Source organism: Chondrus crispus, genomic scaffold (assembly GCF_000350225.1).
Source record: "Chondrus crispus Stackhouse genomic scaffold, scaffold_330, whole genome shotgun sequence".
Lineage (NCBI taxonomy): Eukaryota > Rhodophyta > Florideophyceae > Gigartinales > Gigartinaceae > Chondrus > Chondrus crispus.
This window is the reverse complement of record NW_005179217.1, coordinates 45,395-53,654: the sequence shown is the minus strand read 5'-3', so window position 1 is coordinate 53,654 and position 8,260 is coordinate 45,395.

Sequence of the window (8,260 nt, the reverse complement as noted above, 5' to 3'; positions counted from 1 at the left end):
CAATCATTCTAATTGTGAACTGCACTTTCATAGTCATAACTGCATTTTCAAATGCCTACTTTTGGGCATATTTCGGCACAAAAGAGTCATACTCAACCCAGAAATTCTGCTCTGGATTTTTATAAAATCAGTATTTGCAATGACGAATATAACTTCGTCACATTAACAGTGGTGATAAAAAGCGATTCTCATGTGCATTTAACACCAAAAGTTCTTCCAGGCCTTTTTTGCATTCGTATTAAAATCACGTTTTCCCTATTTATGAATGAAAAGCCTGTAATTTCCCAGCAGCGTAACCTAAAAACCCTGAAAGCTTATATTGCTTCCAAGAACTTGATACAATTTCATCTCTATTAAAGCCACGTTACGAAACGAAATAGATCCAAATCCAAATTTATTCGTATGAAAACAGGATTTTCGAAAAGTTTAATCGTCAGTAGCCATAGAAGCATGAATTATTCATCGAAAAAGCTGATTCACAGTTTCCGGACTGAAATGACTGCAACACGATTTGAGGTCATTGATTCATATGAACCAGATAAAACTCTGCTCACGAAAGCGGTGCACACTTCGGTTTTATTCGTCAATGCTCGGTATTGTGGGTAATATGCGGTAGTACGGTTCAGAAGGTACACATTCTAAGTTTTTCAATGCAGAAAAAGGTACTTTTTTAACCCTAATGAAATTTGTAACGGCTGGGAGACTTTTTGTACCTCACTATTCTACAAAGCTATACATAACCTTTAAAATGATCATTCAAGAGAGAGTTCAAGTTTTATTATCCAAAGTAGTAGTATTGGCTCACCGCGCCTTGGATCTGAACGTTTGCGTTTACTGATTTGAAGAAGTATATCTACTCCAGGGTAATGATATCCGTAAAGATTTGCAAGTTTTGGGTGAGATTGGTGCAAACAGAACTAACAAGGCCTGCTAAAAGTTTAGATAGGGTGTATGTTCCTGACGAGAATGCTCTATTTGCCTCTTTTGTAATACATGTTTCTAGAAACAACTACGGTAGCTTCCGGAGACTTTTAGAGCACTTTAAGAAAACTTCTATTTGTAATAAACCTTTTGATATGTCCGATTTGTCAACCATTATATACTCTTTAAGATAAGAATCTAACAAGACAGCAGGAAGTCATACAATTCATCTTCTCAATGTTAGCAATGTTTTAACCACACGCAAAAAAGAATTTGGAAAGAGCATTTCAATTTAGAGATTCTCAGTTTCCAACACTAGATTATACAAGAACCGCATTCCCCAAGCAAAAAGCTTCACCATATCCAATGTAAAAGTCTAAATGAGTACTTTCTACGATGTCCAGTATTTCGGAAATGGCGAAACTGTGTTTCCGTATTGAGTCTCTTAAGTAAACTATGATTAAAGATAAAGCATTTGATTACGTTCTACTCACTTCCATTTAAATGCGTAGAATATAACTTAGCGAAGTATCCGAGTGTGGAGGACTACCGTAACTAAACGGAAGTTATTCAGGTAGGAGAATGTATTCCTTGACATACCCCTCTACCTTTCAAAGCATATCTTCGAAGTACTTGTTAGGAAAGCTTCCATGTCATATACGTCATCGACGTGGGTGGGCTTTATTTCTCAGAAATATACAGCAATGATTCTCGATGACTGCAAGCCAGTCAGGGCACTAGAGCCACAGTACTGCATTCTGAAAAAGGCAACAACCAATGCTCTTTGGGAATACGTGTGATCGTCATCATCAAAAGTTTCTAACCAATTAAATATGTGTTTTGAATGTTCTAGGCTTTCATTTCTACAATTTCGCAATCAAATCGCATATTTAGCCGTACTCTTTTGAAAGTGTCCTTTTACATATTTCTTCAAAACTGGCTTCAACAATCATTTTCCTGCTGGATTACTGAAAGACAATCCCTTAGCAGGAGGTTTAGGGGGATTTCAATTTTCAAAAATGTCAACTCAAGCAAGGAAGGGGAGAGGGAGCAAAAAGGGGGGTGTGAATGCTTTTACAGACGGTCCCCTGCGCGAATCCTACGATCTGGTATCTACTGCCGCGAGCGCATCAACGAAAGCGAATGTGAAGTTAGCAAGACGAGTTCTGAAAGAGTACTGTGCTCTGAAAGGTGCCCCAGATCCACATCGCGTCACCCCAGAGAGCTCAAAACTCATTCTCAATCTTCTTGCAGATTACTGTAAGTTTGGAACTGCTGATGCTCTCAAGAATGACAGCATGGGAGCTCTGGCGCAGGGACTTCGACATGTGTATTGCGAACACGGCCACACGAAAACGTGGCAGGTTGACGAGTCTGCTGGTAAGGCAAGCGGCAACCCGCTGATTGGAAACCCTGATTTGCAAGCGCTGCGAAAGGCCCATCGCGTTCATTTGGCTCATCTAGGATTCGTTACGTTACGCTCTCAGCCAATCACAGCAGCCAATATCTGTGATTTGGCCGAAAAGTTTTGGTACGGGAGAGAAAAGGTAACCGCAGCCCCTGACGTGCTCCTACATGCCATCCTCGTTGTCGGGTTGAATTTGGGACTCAGATATGATGAAATTAAGAAGTTGAAAGTCGAAAACGTCTCTGTTGGGTCCGGTGGCTGCACGTTGACGTTGCTTGAATCAATTAAGAATTCAACTGTGCATAGAACGTACCAGCTTCGCGATTGGTTCGGGAACTCTGCCTTGCGGTTCTCATACTTTATGGATCCATTCTTAGCATTGTACTCGTGGCTGACACTTCGTGGAAGTAGCCCAGGGCCTTTATTTTGCGATGTGAATGAGACAAGAAGTGGTTGGGTCATTGACACCAAAGCACCGTGGAGTTCTAAGAAATTCACCGAGTTCTTCCGAGGTCGCTTGTCATCAGTTGGTGTCGGATCGGGTGATCTGGGTATGTACTCCGGACATTCAATCAAAAGAGGTTCAGTCCAGCTGTATCGAGCTCTAGGGCTTCGCGATGAAGCAATTATGGAAATAATTCAGATGAGTGGATATCAAGCGTATGCCAACTATTGCGCTGCCTACAACGACTGTGCTCCGCCAGAGCTTCCTCGCTTTAATTCAGTCCAGGAGTATGTACGTCATGCTAAAACTATTTGCGAAGAATCTGAGCAGATATATGAGAAGGAGGACTTTGCAAAGTTTCTTGAGCACGTCCATACTGGTCTCAGTTCAAACGATGTGGACAAAACTTTCAGTTAGTCTAGTGAAATGTTTTCGTCGAGTACAATAAATAATCTGGTACTTGATATATGGATCATAGTTTTCTGTTTTAATGAGATATAAGTGATCGTCTTAATAATTTCAGAGCGAGGAATAACCAACAGACCCACACGACAAAAAATGGAGAGACGAGGGTTCGTGCGGCCGATCCAAGGGGGTGGAGAAGGTGCCGGATTCAAAGCCCCTAGACAAATCCTGCAACTTGAACCGGAGATTGGTATGACGATAAGTAAGGAGATATTGCTTTCGTCGGGTAACACTAATTCTGTTGGCAAATCGAAAAATCAGGGAAGCGATTCAGAGAATGAAGGACAAATTTATGCTGTTCAAGATGAGAAAATGAAAGTTTGGAAGAAAGAGCTACAGCAGAGACTATTTCTCTTGCACCAGAGAAGGAAGGAATCTTCTAGTGCGCTGCCGAAAAGAAATACGAGCGTACAGTTGTACGCCTCGTTGGAAGAAAACGCCGTGGAAGATGGAAGTAAAGAACCGTTGATACAAAAGAATTGCATTGCTTCTGCAGCTGCAGAGGCAACAAAACGGGACTTCGATTCATTTACTCATTCATTGCATAAGAAACAGAAAACAGGGGCTCACATGGAACCCAGTACAGTAGTCAAATTCATTCCAGGACTACCGAAAACCATAGAAGAAGTAGTTGAGCTGTGGCGAAGGGGAGACAAAAATCTCGACTGTCAACCACTGAGAAAGTTTACAGACTCAGAGATGCGAAAGAAAATGGTTCCCAACTATAGCCATCAGATGTGGACCCTTTCTGGACAGAAGAATAGCTTCTTGCGAATCAAGGCTTTATTGGAACGAGTACAGGAATTTGGCCCTGTACGAATGGGTCTGATGGATATCGGAAGTGACAATGACTGGGAACAAGCCGTTCAAGGATTTCATGCCGCGTATGACAAAGATGGGAGGCCCCAGGCGCTATCGCGTGTACTGCGTCAAAAAGATTAATAAAAAATATGAAAACCGTCTTACTGTAAAGGGAGGCCAGTCTCTCACCTCATCCATCTTATCAGAAATTGATGTCGTGGTACAGAGTGCTGTGATAGTTTCTGTTGTATGGTGAGACACACGACAGAATGTTCAGATTTATCATGAGTGTAGAAATACAAACACTGTCACGGAGGTATCCAGAGAAGATGTTATCTCGTTATTGCAGTTGAAGCTAAAAATAGACTGAACTACGTACAAGTTGACTGCATAAATATGAACTCTTTTTCATAAAACATTCCCATGGCAAGGCATATCCGTCCTGATGGTTTAGACCTAAAATGTATTGGAAGAACGTCTAACCAAACAAGATTTTTGTGGCATGGAACATTGCGACCTGATTTTACTTCTCAGCAGTTACGTGTTCACTTGTTTGACTTTGCGGACCACAGTTGAAATTCTCTGCAGAGTTCTGCTCTACTAAAAATAGCCTGACATTCCTGTAGAAGTTCGTAATTTATACGTCTAAATAGGAATGGACCCAGTTTCTGAACGGTCTTTTCATTAAAGAATCACCCGGCTTCCAGTCAAAACTTTTACTAAACTCACATCAGAGAATTTGATCTAGCAGTTGTCGTGAAATGCAGTAGAAATGTGCTGGCAGTGATATTGTATACATCTCATAGAACTGCTGCATATTTTACTTGGGCGCAAGTACGTCTATTTACGAGATTCTGTGGTGTCATGCAGACAACGCGTTGGGTATATTATTTTAAATCACTCAATCAGCATTTGCTAAGATGTTCATCATGATGTAGAACGTAGAACGTACCTGCTCTTGATAGGATAATCTGACCCCATGACCAACTATATTTAAAGACGTACAATTAAAAGATTTGGTGTTCGTTTCAACTACAAATCGTGGCTGCCACGGTGCCAGAAAACTAGTTCGCTATTTTCAGAAACACAAATTTACACTCTCTTAGACAGAAGCTTATTTGGAATTATTCGGTAAACGTTGAATTATTTGGTAAACGTTGGATTATTCGGTAAACGTTTCTGCTGGGTTCTGATGTACCACATAGAACGGCTTTGTTGGACGCTGAGATATTGAAATATGTGCCTCCAAATCTCCCTAGATTTGCAGGGTCACACTATACTCTTTCCGTTGTCCTTCCTCTCTCTTCTGCTATATATATCGTCGATTTCAGGTCTCCACAACTGAAAGTCTATTGTGTATCTTTATGCACCATAGTTGAGATACTTGGCAGAAATCTTACATTCTAAAAATAGTTCGATATGCTTGGAAGAATTCGCACGCCACATCTTTAAAACAGGTATACACTCTGTTTTTCAAACACCGTTTCTAGTCAGATTTTCTGGATTGTCATTTATTTCTTGACTCAATGAAAATCAGAGAAAATCTCGTCATGAAGGCCGTCGCGAGCCGCAGTAAATGTTTTCAAACGTTTCGTGTACGCTTCATTAGACTGCTACGTATATGCTCAAGCGCATATGTGTTTCTATTCTACGTTTGCATCAATCTAGTATTCTGTTTTTAAAATAGCAACTAGTCTAACACAGCAATAGGAAATCTCTGCCTCCAACAACTCTTTAAATAGTGAACGGGTACAGGCGAACTATCAGATTTGAGACAAGCGCACCAACCTTTCGCATCCTTCGTTTCTCCAAAATTCGCACGAGCAGTCCTTGTTGTTCGAACATGAGCGCCGTTGGTCATCCGCATTTGTGCATCATCTGCCAATGCCCGCCTGATGGAGACGTGGTCGAGTTACAATGCAGACACGTCTTTCATAAAGACTGCATTGCTCCCTGTCTTCTATCTAACACTTCTACATGTCCAGTGGTGGAAATCTTTGATGATGGCAGTACGTTTGATCATCCTGTAAACCGCCAAGCAGGACACTGTCCCCTTTGCCGTACAAGAATTCAAGAAAACAAAATGAAGCACTTTTCAGGGTACGTTTTTCAAAAGAGTCGAAAAACTGAGAAGGAGTGGGATTCAATCCCGGAATCCCAGCGGTCCAAGATTCAAAAGAAGAACAAGAAACGCATGGGAAGGAGGTTGAAGAAGGCAAGGATGAACTCAGGCCCTCAAGGGGGTTCCGGTAGTGGTGCTGGTCCCTCTGCTTAGTTAAATAAATTGATAAATGTTACTCAAACGGCTTTTATTTCACAGTGCCCGGTTTTATTCCTCCTACATTTTGCATCTTTAACTTCATATATATATTTTAACGATGAGTTGTACTTCACTGATGAGTACCAAACAAGTCGTGGAATACTATTTTAAGCATGATGAAAGAGTTGGCCAGTAGCTTAGCACCTGATGCTTCCAGTCAAGGTTCAAAGTTTTTATGAAGGTTGGTTTTTGAAAATGAATCGGAAAGATGTCTGCGTAACCCATTTTGAATGATATACTGTCTTGTTGGAAATATATATACGCATATAAATGTCAGATTCTAAGTCCTTTAACCAACTAAAAATAGTCTTGCCATTCTTCGGTATTCAATGTGACCAAATACAATGCAAATGACTGTATTCCTTTAGTTTTATGTACTGCTATAATACTGCAAATGTAGGAATTGGAAATGATGTGGAATAAAATGGCTCTTCCACTTCTTACAGGCACGTGTGCAAGACGGATGAGCACTTGAATGTGCATTTTAAAGAATTATTGCATTGGAAAATCATAACCATTTTAGTACTGACGCAAACGCTTTTTATGTAGCCGTCATTTTTGAGGTCCAGATATTTTATACAGCAGATAGCATTTTAGAGACTAATTCAGGCGGGGTTTCAAGTTTTAATTGGTTTTAATCGATTGTCGCCCCAATTTATGATTTAGAGAGGACTTGACTGCAGGTAGAGAAGATCCTTGACAGCAGGCAGAGCCCAGCTGTGAACGATTTCCGCTTCGATGGCTGAAGTCGAGGGAGGCGTAGCCCATCCTTGACCCCGTAGTAGATCCTCGACAGCAGGCGTAGCTCAGCTGTCGAGGACGTCGCTTCGCACGCTGAAGTCGAGGCGGGCTTAGCCCATCCCCGACCCTGTAGTAGATCCTCGACAGCAGGCGTAGCCCAGCTTTCGAGGACGTCGCATCGCACGCTGAAGTCGAGGCGGGCGTAGCCCATCCTCGACCCCGTAGTAGATCCTCGACAGCAGGCGTAGCCCAGCTGTCGAGGATCGTCGCTTCGCTCGCTGAAGTCGAGGCGGGCGTAGCCCGTCCTCGACCCCGTAGTAGACCCCCGACAGCAGGCGCAGCCCAGCTGTCGAGGATCGCCGCGTCGCATCGCTCGCTCGTCGTCGTCGATGAGGGGAAATAAAATCGTGCGCAATCGTGGAGATCATGTGAGGGGTAGGGTGTGTGAGGGCAGTCAGGGGGTGCGCGATTTATAATACTGTGCAGTGACAATGTAGATTTAATTTGCCGACGGCGGCGTCGGCGGCGGCGGCGACAGATGTGGTTTAGGGTACGAGGGATTGGATTTTATATCTAATTTGGCGATAGTGGCGGCGGCGCCGACGGCGACGACCGATTTGAATACAGTACGATTGGATCATTTGCCGTAGAAAAATTTTCAGATGTTTAAAATTGTAGTATGGAAAGGCGTGACATTTATTTTGGGGTTGTATGTCAGCCTACGTCAGTGAGAACGAGGCCGTTACAAAAATGAACCGTCAGGGAGGTTCATTTCTGGATGTAATATATCATTAAGTGTACTGGTGTATGGGGGTCATGTCACGCGTGCTGCGCATCATTTATGACGCAGCCAACTTCGCCTACATGCAGAAGGATGATCTCTCGACTAAGTACGTAGTCTTGAGACCTCAAGACTACCACTTTCCTGAGCACTCTAGTGTCTATCAACCTAGCGTTATCATAACCTAATAGTCTGCGAATTTTGTTTCTTTTCAATTTTGATGTCATCCACCGTTTCAATTTTTCTTTTGGGAGGTTTCAGCCACCAAATTTTGCCAAAACAGATCGGGGTGTTCAAAGCTCACTATTTGAATTTTGAATTTTCACTTTTTGATCATCATGTTGAGCCGGTGGTGCCAAAGCACGAAGTCGGCACCTT